At 47.1% G+C, this 19,775-nt stretch overlaps 1 protein-coding gene across 4 annotated transcripts in view; it reads right to left on the bottom strand.

The window, feature by feature from the left end:
* The window catches only part of ERI3 (ERI1 exoribonuclease family member 3), a 1,639,940-nt gene that overhangs the window by 299,407 nt on the left and 1,320,758 nt on the right, over window positions 1-19,775 (bottom strand). The gene's annotated exons all lie outside the window — the stretch shown is intronic.

Genomic DNA, 19,775 nt, shown 5'->3' with positions numbered 1-19,775 from the left:
CAAGTTAGGGATGTCTAAAGGCCTACGAGGATCCCGCCAAGGTCCCTCTAGTCTGGCCCAGCCCGCCACAGCCTTCTTGACTAAAAAGGAACAACCCGGGTCTCGTATCCCTGCCAGCTTCGCAAAGAAGCTTATTGCCGACAGGTGTGCTTTAGCGAACGAGACTGCCCTGCCATGATCCCTTAGCGCCTGTAAGTACCCATGTATAGCTTCTGGGGCAAACAATTGCGCTAAACCAGCCTCTTCCACGAAAGACCTGTAGGAATTAAAATGCCTTTGGTAAGCTCTCCTGGTGCGATCGCTCAGAGAAGCACCTACTAGCCCCGCTAGTGCGGGGCACCAATTGTCCACAGTGATGGTGGGAACTCTGTCATTCGCGCCTCCGCCTGCGGGTGGAACCTCCGGAACTCCTGCAACTTGGAACGAGACAAAGCATCAGCAGCATTGTTATCCACTCCCGGTATATGTGCCGCCTTGAAAGTCAAGTTTAGCTTCAAGCACATTAGCACCAAACGCTTCAACAATCTCAGCACATGCCTACAAGAGGCCCCTTGTCTTAATAGCCTCTACCACAGCCATGCTGTCGGACCAAAAAACCACTGCCCTGTCCCTGAAGCGGTCAGCCCAAATTGTCACAGCCACAACTATGGGAAAGAGTTCCAAGAAAGCTATATTTTTTGTCAGGCCCGCCGCGTGCCATTCCGCCGGCCATTCTGCCCCACACCAGGAAGGACCCAAGATAGCACCAAAACCGATAATAGCCGAAAGGCAGACTCAATATCGGTTTTAGCTAACATAGCACCCCGCCCTAGGTCCCTCACCATTTGTACCGCGGCATCAAAAGATGAGTAAGTAACTGAACACAAAGCTGGGTCAATGGAGTCATTAACAGAGTGACCCTTAGGGGCAGAAAGGTTGTGTATCATTCTAAACTGCCTGGGATCCTTCTTAGGTACTACCCCTAGGGGGGAACATACATAGCGTACTAACGGAGGAGCGGGGAAAGGGCCAGCCACCCTGCCTAGAGCCAGTTCTTTCTCCACCTTTGTCGCTACCACCTTGGGATGCATTCTAGCTGACAGGAGATTGCTGCATTGGTCAACGGAAGGGACGCCTAGGGCGGGAATGCGGAACCCGACAGAAAAACCATCAAACAATACCTTGGCTGCTACCTTATCTGGGTACTGATTGAGCCAATAAATCAGTTTCCCAATGTCTACAGGCGATGGGAGCTTATTGTTGTGGTGCAGGCATGGTCTCTCTGACACCCGCCCCCCCACGCTCTTTGAACTTCTTATTACATTTGAACTCAGGATGGGAGGGGTGACCGCAGAAGGAGCATGCATGCTTAAATCTGCACTGCCCTGCGGGCCAATTGCACGTCTTTTTATTAAATGCCCAGCAAGATCCTTTCTTTTCCCCCGGGCCTCCCTGTGAGGTCCGAAATGGCTGCTTCGTGTGGTGCCCCCCACTATTAACGTTTTCAAGCCAGGCATTTATTTCTACCTGGTCCCAACCAATGCTGGGGTTCTCCTCCTTCGCCCACTGGAATTCCCTATCGTAATCTAACCATGCTGTCCCACCATGCGTCGCATGCGCTTTCACAATTTTACTAGTGTAAAAGACCAATGATATCGCCAACTCAGGCCTTTTCTCCAACAACACCGTCATGTACACGTGGAAACCAAAGAGCCAATTAGTCAGGTACTCCTCTACCCTTGGCTTCCTGTCCTTGAAGGAGCCCTCTTTCCCCTCCCTCTCACTGAACTTAATATCCCTCCTCTTGGGTCTGATGAGCGCAAATATATCAACATACGCCCCCTTCCAGATCTTTTCTTTCACCTCTAGGGAAACATGCGTGGCTAACATTCCTGGTTGGGACAATACATTCCCGTGTACCCCACTGGGCACTACACCCAATTCCCCACTTTTGGTCGTCGTCTCGCATGCCTTACCTCCTACAGGTACTGTCGCGATCGCTGGTGTCGGCGGTGTCGCTCCTGGAGTCCCACTGGACTTTGCACTCCGCGTTTCTACTAGGAGAGCTAACTGTTTCTGGATTTCTATAAGCGCACCCTGTTCTACAGTCTGCACTGGTGCCCAAGGGGCTGCTGCCACGGTGTTGGGGTATTATCAGCTGCCGGGGGCGCCAGTTGCCCTACTAGGGCAGCCACAGACGCCAACAAGCCCGCCATGGGGTCCTGCGTGACCCCTGCCCCTACCACCGGTTGAGGGGGGGAGGTGCTGGCAAGTCAATTACTGCCTGAGGCTCGTTCACAGGTGCCAAAGCCTTAAGCGCCTCCCTAATCTCTGCCAACGCTGATCCCACTGGGTCAGCTGGCGCTGGCGCGGGCGCTCCCCCAGCTGGTCCTGTCCCTAATGGCAATTCTGCCCTTGGTATCATTGGTATGAGGGGAGGGGCCGGTATATCCTCTATTGGAGGGGGGACGGGACCTACTGATCTTGCGTCCTCCGTGTCTACGTCTTGAGACTTTCTTCTCTTCTGTGATGCCCCCACTTTTCTTTTCTGTTGGGCTCTGGGCTTCTTCACCAATGGGGGGAAGGCAGCCCTGGGTGGCACCTCCTCTCTACGCGGGCGCTCACTTATGCTCTCCTGGTCTGGTGCCTCTTGCGAGGCATCACTATTGCTCTCACTCTCCTGGTCATTCCCTAACTTGGCCAGTACTAATTTCAATAATTGGGCGATTTCGGGGTCCTTCCCCTTCCTTTTGTGGCTGACCTTCTTAGGGGCCATCGCTTCTCTTAACCCGGTAGTGACTTTTAAAACGGCTCGCTGTTAAACGCGCACTTTCTTGCTCCTACGCAGCCCCACAGTAATGCCTACTGCGTGTCTAATCACCCCCGCCTGCCGCGTGTTATTCGCTCGAGGTCAGCGCTATCACCACAAATTTAAAGCCCGCTTTGCGCGCCCTCAATCCCCGCACCTGGCCTCCCCCTGCAGAACCGCCCACGTTAACCTCGAAGGAGCCCGCACCCTGGAGCCCCACTGGCAGCCGCCAACCACCGGAAGCGACCCGCACACTTAAACCCTCGAACCCCCTCCCGCAATCAGCGGCTGCAAGCAGGCCCCCCGGGCACCCGGCTCCTTACCTGGCAAAATGGGCGTTTCTTCGCTGCAGCGGGCCGGTCTCTGCCGTCTCTCCTCCCAGCTGCAGAGCCTCGCCGCCGGGCTCCGGATCGCCGATCGCCGACCTCCGACGCAGCTCCTCGCACTCCCTCGACAATCCAACGGGAGGTGCGAGCGCCGAGGCACGAGGGACGAGGGACAGGAATTCAAACTTAAAGCTAAAAGTGGGGTGGAATGGAATCGCCCGGCGAGCTCGTCAGCTGGAGTGGCAGAGGGTGAAGAGAGACTGAGGCCACGGTGTCCTGACCCTAAATAGCGCAAAGGTCTCCGCCCCCTGCTACCTGGAAATACGCACTGGCTAACCCGGAAGTAATTGGCGGCCGGGCGCCTATTGGGCGACCAGCCGCCCTAGACCACGTGACCGGGGGGCGTGACCCGGGGGGCCCGGGTCCTAAGGGCGCGCTTTGTTATACTCGCGCTTGTCAGATATAATGACATACACATTACTGAATGAAGACATTGCTTTAACAAGCCAGAAACTCTTTAAACAAAAGAAGAAAGAGAATAAAGAAGACAGGAATAAAGCAATGAAGAATGGAAGACAAAAGAGGGAGGGGAAGAGAAAGAAAGGAGGGGCAAAAAGAAGAGAAAGGAAGGCAGGAGAGGAAGAAATAAAAATAAATTAGAGGGAGAAAGGATAAGGAAATATGAGGAGGAAAACTATAAAAAAGGGAGCAAGTTACAATAAGGGAAAGAAAGGAAGTAAATTATTTTTAATATATACCTGCGTCCTATATTCCTCCTGATTAAATCTTTTGGGATTGAGTTGGTCAACTATACAGACGACACCCAATTGGTGTTTTCCTTGGAGGGGAAGCAAGCGGTGTCGATGAATACTCTTCAGGATTGTATGCGCCACACCTCTAATTGGCTTAGGAATAATCACTGCCAATTTAACGGAGGTAAAACTGAGGTAATGTTCTGCCATAGCAGTACCTTACCTCGTCAATTACCACTGGAGTTCAGACTCACCCCTGAGGAAGAACCCCTGACCCCAGTCAGGGTGGTACAAAATTTAGGGGTTATGGTTGAAGACAATCTCCAGATGGAGGCTCAACCCAACTGTATGTATGGTCCTCATTCGAATGCTACGGCAGGTGCTACCATTCCTTCCAAATGAGACCTGTCCCTTGGTGGTTAGAAGTTTGATACTTAGTAGACTGGACTACTGCAACGCCCTGTATTTGGGAGCCCCGCAATACATTATTCAAAGTTTAGAAATAGTCCAGTCTACAGCAGCCAAAATGGCCTTGAATAGGGAACGTCAATACTCCATCTCTTTGGCCTTGAAAGAGCTACATTGGCTGCCAATTCGGGAAAGAGTCAATTTTAAATCTTTGTGCACAGTGTTTAATGGACTACACGATTTAGGCCCAATACCGTTATCAAACAGGTTTAACTGGTACAAGCCTAATAGGATGCTTCGTTCCTCCTCTCTAAATTTAGCTGCAACATCTAGATTTAAACGATCTAGGATGGGCAGTCAGGCTTTCAGTGTGGCGGCAGCACGTCTCTGGAACGAGCTGCCGCTTCAAATCAGACAATCTAACACCCTGACTATCTTCAGCAAAAGCCTAAAAACTTGGCTGTTTCCTAGAGGCCGTTAATCCTAATTTCTTTACCTCTGACCATGCCGCTGCAATGGGGGCTATGTGTAAAAATCTGAGCGCCAAGATACCCGTAGGGTGAAAGGTTTTGCGCTATATAAGAAATAAATACATACATACAAGTAAATAAAGGGAGGAAGAAAAAGCCAGTGAAAGAAACAGAGAAAAAAACGCATACAAAAAGAGAGAAGAAGTAAGAGAGGGAAGTGAATGAGAGATAGAAAGGAAGGGAGAGAGAGAGAATGGTGGACAGGGAGAATGAGAGTGAAGGCAAAAGAAGAAAGAATAAAGAGGAAGAAAGAAGAGGACCAGAAAAACACATAAAAAGAGCGAATGAGAGGGAAAAGATAGGAAAAGATGCGGAACAACAAAAAGAAAGAACAAGGATAACAGGAAAGAATTGAATAGGATATGAAAAACCAAAGCTAAACTAATGAGAAAGAAGAATTAAAAGGAGGAAAAGAAAGATACTGGAAGAAGAGGACAGTAAGAATAAGAAAAAGAAAGATAGAAAAAGATAAGCCTGAAACAAAAAAAAGCAACTCTGAAATATAAAAGAAAGCAAAGGAAAGAGAAATGGAGAGCAAAGCAGATTTCAAGTCGAGAAGGAAAAATAAGAAAACAGTGCAGCAGAAAAACAGGAGCCGAGTGTAAGGAAATAAAGAAGGGGAAATGAAAGATGGGAAGAAGAAAGTAACGCAAGAAAGGACGACAAAAAGATGTAACAAATGGAGACAAGGAAAGCAAAAAGTGAAAGAAAAGACAAGAACTTGGAAAACAAAGACCGAAGAAAAAAGAAAATACTGAAGTTAAGAAAGAAGATGAGGATGATAGAACGAGAAAGGATAAATTGTGGCGAAACAAGAACAATGGAGAAAGGAGAGTGAAAAAGCACAAGAAAAAAGGAACGAAACAGCGAGATGCACATAAGAAAAGTAAAAGAAAGCAGCAAAAGAAGGAAAACAAACTGGTGAAAGAAAATGAAAGAAAAGAAACAAATACATTTTTATAATAGTGTGGGCTACGTGGTCCTGCATTTTCAGCTTCCCAAGCCCAACAGAAAGCTGTCCAGCGTGTTTTAAAGTGTTGCCTTTGCAATTGGGCAGCTGCATATTGTTAAACTAGCTGACAGGTGATTATCGTGTGTGATCGACTCAGAAGTAGCCTGGGAGCTACTGGTAGCTCACAATCACCCTGTGGGGTACCCCTGATCTAGACGAACAAGTTACTTACCTTCAGTACCACTCTTTCTGGTGCATACTTCATCAAACCGCAGAGTCCTCACCTTGAGAATATCCCTAGGACCAGACACCAATCTGGAAACTCAAAAAAAGCAGTGCTCCTGCACATCTGTAGGTGGCACCATGTGGCTCTGTTCCAACATCATTCTGCCCCAGAAGTGACTAATAGAGTTGCATATCTGCACCACCCGCGTGTGCTGATGTTAGTTTCTTTCGCACACTTATCTGCTTGTCAGACGCAAACCCCAATGGCAGTGTGCACAGATTCCTAAATTGGGACTATTTTAGATGGAAAAGGAGACCACTCCACAGACCAGGGAGGAGGAGGGCATTTAGATAGAATATCCATCAGGAAAAAACGATATGTTATGTTATGTTATTATCACTTATTTTGCGCACAGATGCTCCAGCTAAGGAGCGTCCTGGCGCAAGGAAAAGGTGAACATAACACAACGCAAAAGGAAACAGAAAAGTGCAGAGATCAATATGAAAGAAATTAAAACAAGTGAGTTTTCACGGCCCTACGGAATGCTAACAGATCCTCTAATAGGCGGATTTCCAAAGGGAGGGAGTTCCAGAGAGCCGCAGCTCTCACACGAAAAGAACGACCGCCCATCCGGCTAAGCCTAAAACGCGGAATAACCGCAAGAGATTGCCCGAGAGATCTGAGAGAGCGAGTCGGGACATAGGCGGATAAAAGGTTATTGAGGATCTCGGGTGCCGATCCTTTTAAGATTTTAAAAGCAAGGCTAAGGGCCTTAACACCTTGGCTGCTAGGTGTATTCCCCCTCCTGTGCTGTAAATCACTATTCACCTTTATTCATGACGAGCTCAGCTCGTCATCAGCACAGCTCAACTGTGCATCATGACGAGCTGAGCTCGTCATGAGCATCGAAAGGGTTAAAGTGGATTCGACTTTTGATCCGTAACCAATGTAGGGACCGCAGGGTATTGGAAGTGGGACAGGACCTCGGCAGACCCACCACTGCTCTCGCAGCCGCGTTCTGTACTCGCTGTAAGCGAACGATCCCAGATTGATTAACTCCCAGCAGGAGCGAGCTGGCATAGTCCAGCCGGGAGATAATCGTCGCTTGGATGACCAACTGTCTCGTCGGGGCGTCAAAAAATTTGAGCACCGGCCTTAGCCTACGCAGGACACCGAAACAGCATGCCGCCACTCTCTTGGTGTGGGTGGTGAAGCAAAGGGTGTGATCTAGCCACACTCCCAGGTTTCTAAGTTCCATCACTGGTGTAGGGGCCGGCCCTAACTCCAGAGGCCACCAGACGTCCCCCCCGATACCGAAGGACTGAAGGTAACTTGTTCTTCTGATGAATACTTCTAACTGAAGACTCCTCACCTTGTGAATAGATATGAAAGCAGTACCTCTCAAAGTAGTGTATCCGGCGAAAAAGTCCAGTAGGACAGAACAGGCAAAATGCCATCCTGTCAGGACTGGCTGTCAAGGCAGCAGTTTTTGGTGAATGTGTGTGCTGGTGCCTATGTAGCAGCCCGACAGACATCCTGAACAGGCACTCCGCATTGGAAACGCAGTAGTAGCAGACTTAGCTCTGGAGGAATGAGCCCTCAGGCCTTCTGGGGGCTGCTTCTTAACCCATATATAGCAGATCTTAATGTAGGGAACTACCCATCAGGAGATTGTCATTTTCTGCACCGCCTTGCCCTTCTTTGCACCAGGAAACCTCACCAAGCACTGATCGTCCACCTGATAATCCTTGGCACATTCAATGAAAAAGCTCAGTACTCTCATGGAATCTCTCTTCCTATATCGAGGGATGAGTTGGAGCAAAGAAGGTTAAACGAGTGATGACTTGTAAGAAAAGGAAAGGCTGGTAAACATAAAAAGGGCAGACAAGTAACCTTAAACAGTGTCCTTAGCAAGAACGTGCTTGGCCAAAGGAAGGACAAACAAGCAATATATTCAAAGTTTGGCCTGCAATGGGTCCTTCTGATAGGTGCTGATCAAGCCACAACTTATACCAGTGCCCAGCATACATCGATTTTGTGGGCGTGCACCTGCCTGCCTGGATTACATCAACAACTTTGGGGGAAGGGTAGAAGGAGATAAACTACCGCCGCTCGATTCCCACCCATGGAGGTGCACGTTGCGCAGGCCCGGGTGCAAGACTCTGTCCTGCTACTATGACAGAAGTTCCCCCCCGAAGACGCAGCCTGTTCGGAAGACAGATGATCAGGCCCAGAAGTTCGAGATGACCCCCGTGGCACACCTTGAATTGCAGGTAGCACCTGCGGAGCAGCAGTACCAGGATGTGGAAATAGGTGTACTGCAGGTCCAACGCCACCATCCAGTCTCCGGGATCCAGGGGAGAAATAACCTAGGCAAACAGGAGCATCTTGAATTTGTCCTTGTGCAGAGTGTTGAAAGGGAAATATATAAAATAGGACAATGGCTCCAATCCTTCTTCGGGTACAAGGAAGTGGATGTAATAACTTTCAGTCCCTACTTTCAAGGCCGGCATCCTTTCTATAGATCCTTTGGCCAAAAGAGCCTGCAGATTCTGACACAAAAAAGACAGATGTTCCTCGGAGAGTTCCTATGATGTAGGTGGAAGGTGCTGTGGATCACAAAGGAATGGTAGGGCGTTGCCCTGTTGGATAATTGAGAGCATCCACCTGTTGGATGTAATGCTCTACCACCCAAAAAGAGACATGGGTGACCCTGCCACCTCCCTGATGACTTTGTGCCACTAAGTGAACACTAAAAAGGTTTTAAGGTTCTTGCCAGGGGGGCAGAGGTTTGGGACCTACGTTTTCCTAGGTGGCCTGGTCACTCTTTGTTGGGCCCACAGCCAAGAACTTGAAAGGGCTGGGATGCCTGTGGTGTGGGTGAATGAATGAATATTGAATTTCTAAAGAGATAACTTAGCCCAAGGGCGTCAAGGCGCTACAGAGGACTGTTGTACAACTGGATAAAATGCTCATACTAAAGGTGGAGAAGTGTGGCTCACTGGTTAGAGCAGGCAGACCCTGAAGCAGAGGTCAGACCCGGGACCAGGGTTCAATTCCCGACGCGGCAGGGTCTTGAGCGCAAATGTCCACGGACTCGATAATTCTCGCTTCGGTGCCTGACCTAATCATGGGTTCACACTCTGCAACTCTGGGCATTAAACTTGCTTAATCTCCACAACGGCCCCCCGCGGCGGGATGCCTGGCTTTCACCTTGGGGATGCCCGTTAGGGGCTATCTCACAGGGAAAAGCCAGGACAGGTTCCCAAGGCAAGCGCCGAGATGCCTCCGGGTAGTCGAGCGCTATATAAGAACATACAAAAAAAAAAAAAAAAAAAGTCTGTGTAAAAAGCCAGGTTTTCAAAGCCCTGCGGAAAAGAGAATGAGACCCAAGACCAGATAAACCATCTGGGTGGCAGGGGCTGGAAGCTGTTGATTTGCCAATTCCATGGCATGTTCCTGAAAAGGACCAAACTGCTGGGGGGTTTGCCGGACTGGTGCCTAAAGGGCCCAAGGAGCATGTCGTGTCTCAGTTTTCCTTTACAGTCCACCTTCTTACCAAACAGGAGGGCACTATCGAAGGGCATCACCAATGAAGCCTGTGGGACTTTTGGTGCAGTTGGTAAGATCTCATCAAGCATGTCCTGAAGTGCATAGGACCAACATCCAAGGAAGTGGGTGATGACTGCCCTCAAAGCAACAATGTCCAAGAAGAACATTCTCTTGCCAAACACTTTCATGCATTCCCTTTTAAGAGGAGTCATTGAAAAGTTGTATGGGTTGACTCAGCTGGTAGACATCTGCACTACTAAAGGTTCTGCGGTTGGATGAGGAGTTAAAAGACATTAGAGTCACTTGGAGCTGGTCTAGGATGATGGGTAATGGAGGGCCAGGACACCGTTTTGCACAATAGTGTTTCCATGAAGGCCTCCTTGAAGGTCAGAAGAGATTCGGTTGGTGCCTGGTCAGGTTGAAGAATCTCAGTTAGTTTGCTTTTACCTCCATAGTGGGGAAGATGGAGGCCAAGGACTTTAGCACCCTCTAAATCACAGGGGCAAAATATCTACCTTCTTCCGTAGCTGGTCCAGGGAGGGATACAAACCCTATTTCAGGCGACCCACTGGCATCCTGTCGATTCATGTACCAATTGTCATTGTCATAAGGGGGGGCTCTCCATATTGCTTGTTTTGGTCAGAGTCCAAGTCAAAAACCTAGTGTATGGTCTGTGTACAAGGAAGAGGAATAGTCTGAGGGATTGAGTATTGGCTGCGCCATATCGTAATCTGTGCCTAGCCTTGGTGGAGAAGAATTTGACTCGGATCACAATGGGAAGCCGTTCCTCTTCTGGCAGCATTGGTGCCAGCACCAAAGTCTGCAGGACTGGCACAGAGTTCGGATCCAAATCCTGAAGTCAGCACTGATGCAGGTAAGAGACCAGAAGTGGACTTAATGGGCACAGACCACACAGTCCCTAGCTCATTGCACCATCAGGATTCAAGCAAGCCGGGCCGACGAGGCTGAAATGCCAGAAACCGGTCCCCGGTAGCTTGTCTCCTTCCCAGTATAAGAACTGGCTTGGTAGTTTGGTTTGCCCTGTTCCCATCGTGCACTGGGACAGGAACAGACTAATTTGCATATAGCCAGCTTCTGAAGCTGGGATGGTGCAGTGAGCTAAAAAACAGTGATGGATCAAGCCCTGATCTCTTGACTGGGTAGGAGTATTCTGCATCATTCAGAAACTCTGTCCATCACCTTTTCCAAAATTGATTTTTATCCACACTATGTGTGGGAGGGTATACTCAGACGTGAGTCCCTAGCTCATTGCACCATCAGGATTCAAGCAAGCCGGGCCGACGAGGCTGAAATGCCAGAAACCGGTCCCCGGTAGCTTGTCTCCTTCCCAGTATAAGAATTGGCTTGGTAGTTTGGTTTGCCCTGTTCCCATCGTGCACTGGGACAGGAACAGACTAATTTGCATATAGCCAGGTTCTGAAGCTGGGATGGTGCAGTGAGCTAAAAAACAGTGATGGATCAAGCCCTGATCTCTTGACTGGGTAGGAGTATTCTGCATCATTCAGAAACTCTGTCCATCACCTTTTCCAAAATTGTTTTTTATCCACACTATGTGTGGGAGGGTATACTCAGACGTGAGTCCCTAGCTCATTGCACCATCAGGATTCAAGCAAGCCGGGCCGACGAGGCTGAAATGCCAGAAACCGGTCCCCGGTAGCTTGTCTCCTTCCCAGTATAAGAATTGGCTTGGTAGTTTGGTTTGCCCTGTTCCCATCGTGCACTGGGACAGGAACAGACTAATTTGCATATAGCCAGGTTCTGAAGCTGGGATGGTGCAGTGAGCTAAAAAACAGTGATGGATCAAGCCCTGATCTCTTGACTGGGTAGGAGTATTCTGCATCATTCAGAAACTCTGTCCATCACCTTTTCCAAAATTGATTTTTATCCACACTATGTGTGGGAGGGTATACTCAGACGTGAGTCCCTAGCTCATTGCACCATCAGGATTCAAGCAAGCCGGGCCGACGAGGCTGAAATGCCAGAAACCGGTCCCCGGTAGCTTGTCTCCTTCCCAGTATAAGAATTGGCTTGGTAGTTTGGTTTGCCCTGTTCCCATCGTGCACTGGGACAGGAACAGACTAATTTGCATATAGCCAGGTTCTGAAGCTGGGATGGTGCAGTGAGCTAAAAAACAGTGATGGATCAAGCCCTGATCTCTTGACTGGGTAGGAGTATTCTGCATCATTCAGAAACTCTGTCCATCACCTTTTCCAAAATAGATTTTTATCCACACTATGTGTGGGAGGGTATACTCAGACGTGAGTCCCTAGCTCATTGCACCATCAGGATTCAAGCAAGCCGGGCCGACGAGGCTGAAATGCCAGAAACCGGTCCCCGGTAGCTTGTCTCCTTCCCAGTATAAGAATTGGCTTGGTAGTTTGGTTTGCCCTGTTCCCATCGTGCATTGGGACAGGAACAGACTAATTTGCATATAGCCAGGTTCTGAAGCTGGGATGGTGCAGTGAGCTAAAAAACAGTGATGGATCAAGCCCTGATCTCTTGACTGGGTAGGAGTATTCTGCATCATTCAGAAACTCTGTCCATCACCTTTTCCAAAATTGATTTTTATCCACACTATGTGTGGGAGGGTATACTCAGACGTGAGTCCCTAGCTCATTGCACCATCAGGATTCAAGCAAGCCGGGCAGACGAGGCTAAATTGCCAGAAACCGGTCCCCGGTAGCTTGTCTCCTTCCCAGTATAAGAATTGGCTTGGTAGTTTGGTTTGCCCTGTTCCCATTGTGCACTGGGACAGGAACAGACTAATTTGCATATAGCCAGGTTCTGAAGCTGGGATGGTGCAGTGAGCTAAAAAACAGTGATGGATCAAGCCCTGATCTCTTGACTGGGTAGGAGTATTCTGTATCATTCAGAAACTCTGTCCATCACCTTTTCCAAAATTGATTTTTATCCACACTATGTGTGGGAGGGTATACTCAGACGTGAGTCCCTAGCTCATTGCACCATCAGGATTCAAGCAAGCCGGGCCGACGAGGCTGAAATGCCAGAAACCGGTCCCCGGTAGCTTGTCTCCTTCCCAATATAAGAATTGGCTTGGTAGTTTGGTTTGCCCTGTTCCCATCGTGCACTGGGACAGGAACAGACTAATTTGCATATAGCCAGGTTCTGAAGCTGGGATGGTGCAGTGAGCTAAAAAACAGTGATGGATCAAGCCCTGATCTCTTGACTGGGTAGGAGTATTCTGCATCATTCAGAAACTCTGTCCATCACCTTTTCCAAAATTCACACAGACGGAGGACCCACCAGCAGTAACCAGACTTGAGTTCCCTGCAGATCCTTGGGCCGTAGATGCACCAGAGGGCGTTGGAAGCATGCCAAAGATGCACAGCATGGCCGAAAGGCTTCAGCCTACTGTGATGTCACTGTCGGACCCTGAAACTCAGCATGCCTATGGTTCAAAGATGGAATCGGCTCTTCAGTGGAACGGGAGCGAGACCTGCATGCACGGCGACACACAGGCACCTTCTCCGGAGACAAGAGTGGCGGGACGGGGGTGAGTCCCAATTGGACTTTGTATGTTTCTTCTTCGACTTACCCAAAGACTTTGAGTGCAAAGATAACTTGCTGCAGGAACAACTTAGGGAGTAGGAGCAAGTCTACACTCTGATCTCGTCCAGGACCTGAGCAGAGTATCATATTTTTTGCCATGTAAAGCTTCACTTCGTGTTCACAAATGTCGCTTAGATTCCTCTGGGCGTGATTGTCACAGGCCTTGTGCCCCAACCAAACACCAAAGGCACCTCTTAGGGATCTGTCACATACATCTTTATGTGACAGTCCCTACAAGGCTTAAATCCTATGGTGTTAGGGGGGAGGACATCCTCCCATGCACATTAAAACTTTTTTTGATGGAAAACTATCTCTTTGCAGGGTGAAGAGTAGTGGAGTTCTGGATCTGTGTCTGAAGGGGCAGAAAGAAAGAACTGATGTCAGCACGCTGTGGATGGTGCTTATAAGCATCTCAGTTGGTCACTTCTGGAGTAGAACGATGTTGCCACTGAGCCACATGGTGCATCCTAACGGAACACAGGAGTTCTGCTATTTTGAGTTTCCAGATCTAGTCTGGCACCTAGTGGTATTCACAAGGTGAGCAATCTGCAGTTAGAGGTATCCATCAAAACTTAATGTTTTAATGATCTAAGTCACACAGCTCAAGAAGCGGTCCTTAATATATCTTGGACAGCGATATCTCTCTGGCCCAGGGTGAACCACTTGAAGTAAATAAGATGCAGAAGTAATAGGAAAGTTTGCCTACCTAGCACGAGTCCTCTCTAAAGACCGTGTATAACTAACCATTGCAATCTATATATTATTTTAGAGACTGTTTCACAACTAAGTTATGGAGCATTTCTTCGTCCCCATGCAGATTATGGCCTAGTATACCAAGAAAGTTATGTATTATAACCATTTTTTCTATAAATTTCGAATTATGGAGCAGGACATGAAAAGTCAACATGTTTCTTTAACCCGTTAACGCGGTGCGGGCGTTTTCTTGCGCAGGCGGGGCGGCGTCGGGCGCTGGACGTGCGCAGCACTACGAAGGTAGTGCTCGTGACAGCCGACGGCAGCACGCAACAGGTTAAATAGCAAATGCATACTGTAAAATGAAAGCCAGAAGTTCACCTTTGGTAGTTCAGTCACACATCCAGTAGGGGATGGGGCAAGTAGAGAAGACCCGGCGACATTTTCAAGTTGTATGCAGGCTAAGAGTCCTAAGAAAACCTTCATATGTAAAAGAGAGGTTTTTCACCCCTGCCCCAAACAAAATTGACAAGTCTGGATGGCCCTGAAAATTGGCGGTCCAGTTCCTCATGCATACGTGGATGGAGTCAAGGAGTCCCGAATGCAAACATTCCATCTCGTTCCGACACATTAGAGGAGATTAAGTTGGAATACAGCAATGACAAATCTAGATTTACTCAAATGTGGGATCATCAGGTTTCTCTCCAACTGCATCCAATAAGTATTGCCACCTAATAGGAGGTTCCATCACTCATTGAGAAGTTAATTTTGTGAAATAAAATGAAGGATCAGTTTGTGTGTTAAATGACCCGGAAGATTCAAAATCTGCTTGTGTTAAACTTAGAACTGTCACCTAGAGTTTGGAGAACAGCAAATGAAAAAAGTTACCAAAATTAGGATCGCAGAGGAAAAAAGCAAAAAGTTGTAGGATGGTACAGCTGCATCAGGACTGCTGGACATTTGCCCTCATCGGCACCATAGGGAAGGAGAAAGGTCTGTTCCATACACTTTACCATTTTGCTTCCAGCTGCACTGAGGAATACACACTCCCGTGGTGCTGGGTCTGAATGTGATCCTTGAGGGGGTAGTAACTCCCTTTGGCAATGAGGCGAACAACCTCTTTGAAATCTAGAATAGAATTACAGTATTTAGGAAAAAGGAATTCATTCATTGGAGTAAAAGGAAAAGAAGAGAACAATCAAGAAAAAATTGGAACGGTGTCTAGGTTTCTTTCAATGGAAGAGGTTATAAAGGTGCTGAATGCTGCCCTTGGGGCTTAGGATGCTTTTATACTGGATGGCAAAAAAAGTTAGTTTCACTAAACCCCAATTGTGCCCGCTCTGAAGGTCTGCGCCCTGACAGTCAAATCTTAGGGAAAAACTTGGAAATGGGTAACTGACAGAACATTGTACCACTGTGAAGACAACACAGAGAGAGAGAAAACAAATGAGAGAGAGGGAAAGGAAGAGAAAAAGAGAACCGGGACACCTCCTAGACACATACTGATGGGCTAAACTCTTAAACGCCAGAGTCCCTTGAGCCAAGGTGGATGTGAAGGCAATGCGCTTGAAGGCTTAGCTGAGCTCAATACTTTAACCACCTGTTTCACCTAAAAGAAATTAGCACTGGGTGCTGGAAGGACGTACGTGTGACCCTAGATAAAGTAACGTGATGATCCTGCTAAGAACGCAAGACTCTCAAAGGAGAAGGGATAGGGGGCTCTGCTCTGAGGCTAGCAAGGAAAATGTGCCAATTCTGCCTGTTAATACAGTCCCTTATGCATGTGGGCAGCAAGTAAAGGTCTTAATAGTTATTGGTATCTGATGATAAAGATACGCGAAGAGTTGAGCTGCACTCAGGCTGAGTTTTTTGATGGTAAAGACAAGTCAAGTCTTTCTGCCATTCTCTGGCCGTGTGGCACTAAAGACTACAGATATACAGCTTGAGAATGTATGTGGGATGTGAGAAGTTCCTAATGTGTTTTGAGCAGTGCCCTTTACAGCAGGGCTGCCAGTATGAGAACGAGGTTTGTTTGCGTCTGTCAGCACAGCAAATTTCAAGACCTTCTAACAAATCTTCCCACACATATAGAATCCCTAAAATGGAGCCCCAAGCATATGCCTCTCAAGAGTGCTAGAGGCAGCCCGCCCAGACGGCTGAGAGTAGTGTACAAACACTTAAGCCCAGCAATACAACGCTCCCACTCACTTAATCTTGGTTGCAGCTCCGAAATGCACACCTGTGCTTCGCACGATGGTAAAAAGCTGCACGTTGGTAAAAAGCCAGCTAAGACCCAACTAGATAGACTGCCCGCCATCATATCTTCTGCAGGCTCAAACCGTCCTGATTGGCAGCGGGATCTTGTCCATTTGTCACAAACAACCATTCTGAAGCACTACACAAGATCTAGCCCTACGTGGACTTTGGAAATTCCTGGGCAGGAGATCCAGGGTATCTGTCCCATTGATGCTGTAACCAAACCTGTAGGTCTGTCCGTCGCCCTGCTGCTGTCTGCCCACCTGCTGACTGGAAGTGCTCTCCAAAAGGGGACCCTCCGTGAGTGCAAATAGGCAAGAGCAGCTGCTCAGACCTGTCAGAAGCCATGCAGAGATCACTTACCAGTGAGTGTGGAAAGTCATTGCATACTCTCCACCAGCAGTAATCCTGCCTAGAAACACACACTCAACAAACTTTTTGTTACAGTGGAAGGGCGGGTCAAGTGTCTGTATGGTGAGGTACAGTATGGTTTGCCGAACAGCCTTCGGCCCAAAGGCAGGAAGGGTGTTACTCAGAGACTCTTCTGCTTTAGCAGACCCTGCTGGGCTGTGGAGAAGTCTAGCAAACAATAGGCACCTGTGGGTCCAAGACACAGTTGTGCACTGTGACCTCAAGGTCCACTGTGTGAGGTTTTGGCCCAATCAGGCTGGGATTATACATTTCCTGTTTGCACCAGGATCAGGTTCTCACACCTTCCATCGGTAAGACAGTCTCCCCCTTTACCCATTCTGCTAGCACCTTTAGTACCAGAGGTATATGCTCACAAATTTGAGCTTGTGCGTAACAGAAAGACCAGTGAGCAGGAATGGGCATTTTTGATAGTCACCAGCATGTTCAAAGATACACTTACAATGGTTTAGGTTGTTAAATGACTTATCACCACCGATAACCTAATCCAGGTACCCAGTACACCTGGGGGACTGAAAAGTTTCAACCGCAACAGGCGATTTCTGAAATATCTATCCCTGTAACCCTCAGCGCCACCTGACTTCAAATAGCAGAGACCAAATTATGCTAATACCTCTAAGATACCATACAAGTTTGACTGACTTTTGAATAACTTTGCTTGACCTAATTTAGACCCTTGATTAAAGTAATCAGAGCAGGAGTCAAGACGATTTGGAGGGGCTCAGTAATGAGATCCCCACAGGTACCCTTTCACTTGAATACTGGTCCTCCATGCCCATGGCGCCCATTCATAGAAGTCAATGTTCGATACTTTCAACACTCTAGACATCTCTTAATCTTTTCAGAGTGATGCACTCGCACAGGGTACCGGTACCACCAGGCCACTGTTATCAAATGAGGTGTTCAGGTGAGACAAAAGCTACTTGTTTACTGCCCCGTTATCCCGACTGGCATGTAGGGCAGCAATGAACGACCTCCTATTCTATTCGTCCTGGGCAAGTTTCTGTACATGGCGCCAGCTGTGGTTCGGGTCTTTATTCCGGTTTCCACAGTCTGTTTCCTCAAAGGAAGACCACCTTGAAGTGGTCACCAAGACTTGCATGACTCTGTGATCTGCAGAGCTATGCCAAGAGGAGCTAAGCCTTCTGGCAGGCTGCTGAAGCTGGATAGGTCAAAGTGTAGAGACCAGACCAAGCACAAACCACTGGTCATTCAGGTTGGGGGTGGGGCAAAAGGCTAAAAACCTTGTCCCATAAAAACATTGGCTATGGAAACATCAGCAAGAACCACTAAATCTTTTGGACATGAGGGTCTTCCAGAGTCTCTGCATGAGAAAAGCATGATTGACAGTAGTCAAATCCACAAAGCAGAAACAAAAGTTGAACAGAAACTTGGATAGGTCAGCGATTTAGGGTGCTATGCTCAAAGTTATATTTTGACTTTTAGGGCTGCAGACTTGTAATTCTCATGCTGCTCCTTTAATACTATGATATAATTTTATTAAAGTAATATTTATTTTTAAATAATACCCCTTACTGTGCATTCTCATTTATGGAGTGTATAATAATTAGGGCTCCCGGTTTTATGGTATATATTTTTGGGACATTTCCGCTTGTACTTATCCAGATTTATTGTTTGCCCATTTTATCTGGAATTATTTATATTTATTTTGTGTTTTGTCTATAAACGAAGTTGTAAAACGGTACATTTCTACATCTATTTAACTGATAGATGTGCACGCATACTTTGATGTCTGTCGTGTTTTAGCTATTTAAGCTGCCAAATATTACATAACAATACATCCACTGGTAAATACTAGCATTATACCATAAATATATGTTGACATATTCAGTTATTTAAAGACATGTCATCCTGTTTTTTGGTATATCCCATGCTGTCCATCTGCTCAGCTGCTGGCCTATAATTCATGAAAGACAGCCCTGGGAGTCACTTAAAAGAAGCTCAATTTTCTTTATGTATCCACTTTTAAAAATAAATGTAGACAGAAAATGCATTGTTTTCTGTCTGTATTTATCTGTGAAAATCCGTAAAAACGGAAAACAGGGAGCCCTAATAATAATTGTGTAATAACCAGACTCCAACTTTGCATCAACTCCTTTAAGATACTCTTGACTAAGCAACCAAGATTAATTTGGATTTGTAGGCCCAACTTTCTCTCTCAGACCAAGTACCCATCATGGTACATAGGAATACCAGCAGTCAACTTTGTTATTGCTAGATGGTCTCAAATTTAAAATCTGGGAAAAAGCCTGTGAGAATATCAGCATCCCTGGCTTTAATAGCTATTAATCAGTCTTTTGAGCCCTCCTCCATAACTTCTATGAATGGACTTTTCAAGATGATATCAGACCTCATATTTTATTTTGCTACAACTCAACATTGCTGATAAGGGCCATGATGCGATCAGAGTGAAAAAACAGAAAAAAATGCCATTAGACCATTGCCATTTTGGCTTCCAGATGTAATGTGGAAGAGCAACTTGGAGGCCTTGCATCTTAAGCAACACTAACCGGGTTGAGGTTCTAAAATGCAGTAAGTAAGCAAGATCAATAGTGGTGTGCTTCAAGTTTTGAAGCGTAAAAGACCAATGTGGTTGACAACACAAAGGCTTCAAGGTACTATTAAAAAAATTGATATGCAGATATAGGGGTTCTGGCTTCATACAACAAGAAATATAGAACAGGAACAGGATGTACAAACTGGCCACAATCTTGGAGGCTATTGTAGGGAATAAATATGCCTTTGTTCCACTCCACGGAAAGAGGAGAAACACTACTCCTCCAATGTGCTTCACGGCAATGGTCAAGGTGAGAACCTTCATATTCAACATGTCAACGAATATTAATCTACTAAGAACTTGTAACACTTCCACGCGAGATGCCAGAGTGGAAAAACTGACATTCAACTCAAAGACAACATATTACATAATTAAAGTTTCAATAAACACTGAGGAAAAATAAGAACAGGGTCAACACACTTAGGCTATAAGGTGGCCCCAAGAAAGAAGACTACTTGAACTTATAGCATTTAGGCTTCAAGGTACTTTAAGGAAGACTATCAAGGGAGGTCGACTGTTCTTTGGGTTACTTGGCTTCAAGGAGGAATAAGTAAAAAGACCAACAGGGAAGATTTATTTTATTTTTTGGTAAAGTGATGCACGTATCTGATGGCAGCTCCGCAGAACTTTACGTAGGACACAAGTGGTGCAACAGGAAAGTCCAAGGGTGTTGTACTTCTGCCTCTTAATTGAA

This window comes from Lissotriton vulgaris, chromosome 1_1, assembly GCF_964263255.1.
Source record: "Lissotriton vulgaris chromosome 1_1, aLisVul1.2, whole genome shotgun sequence".
Taxonomy (NCBI): Eukaryota; Metazoa; Chordata; class Amphibia; order Caudata; family Salamandridae; genus Lissotriton; species Lissotriton vulgaris.
Note: the sequence above shows the minus strand (reverse complement) of the source record. Positions and strands in the feature narration are given on the sequence as shown.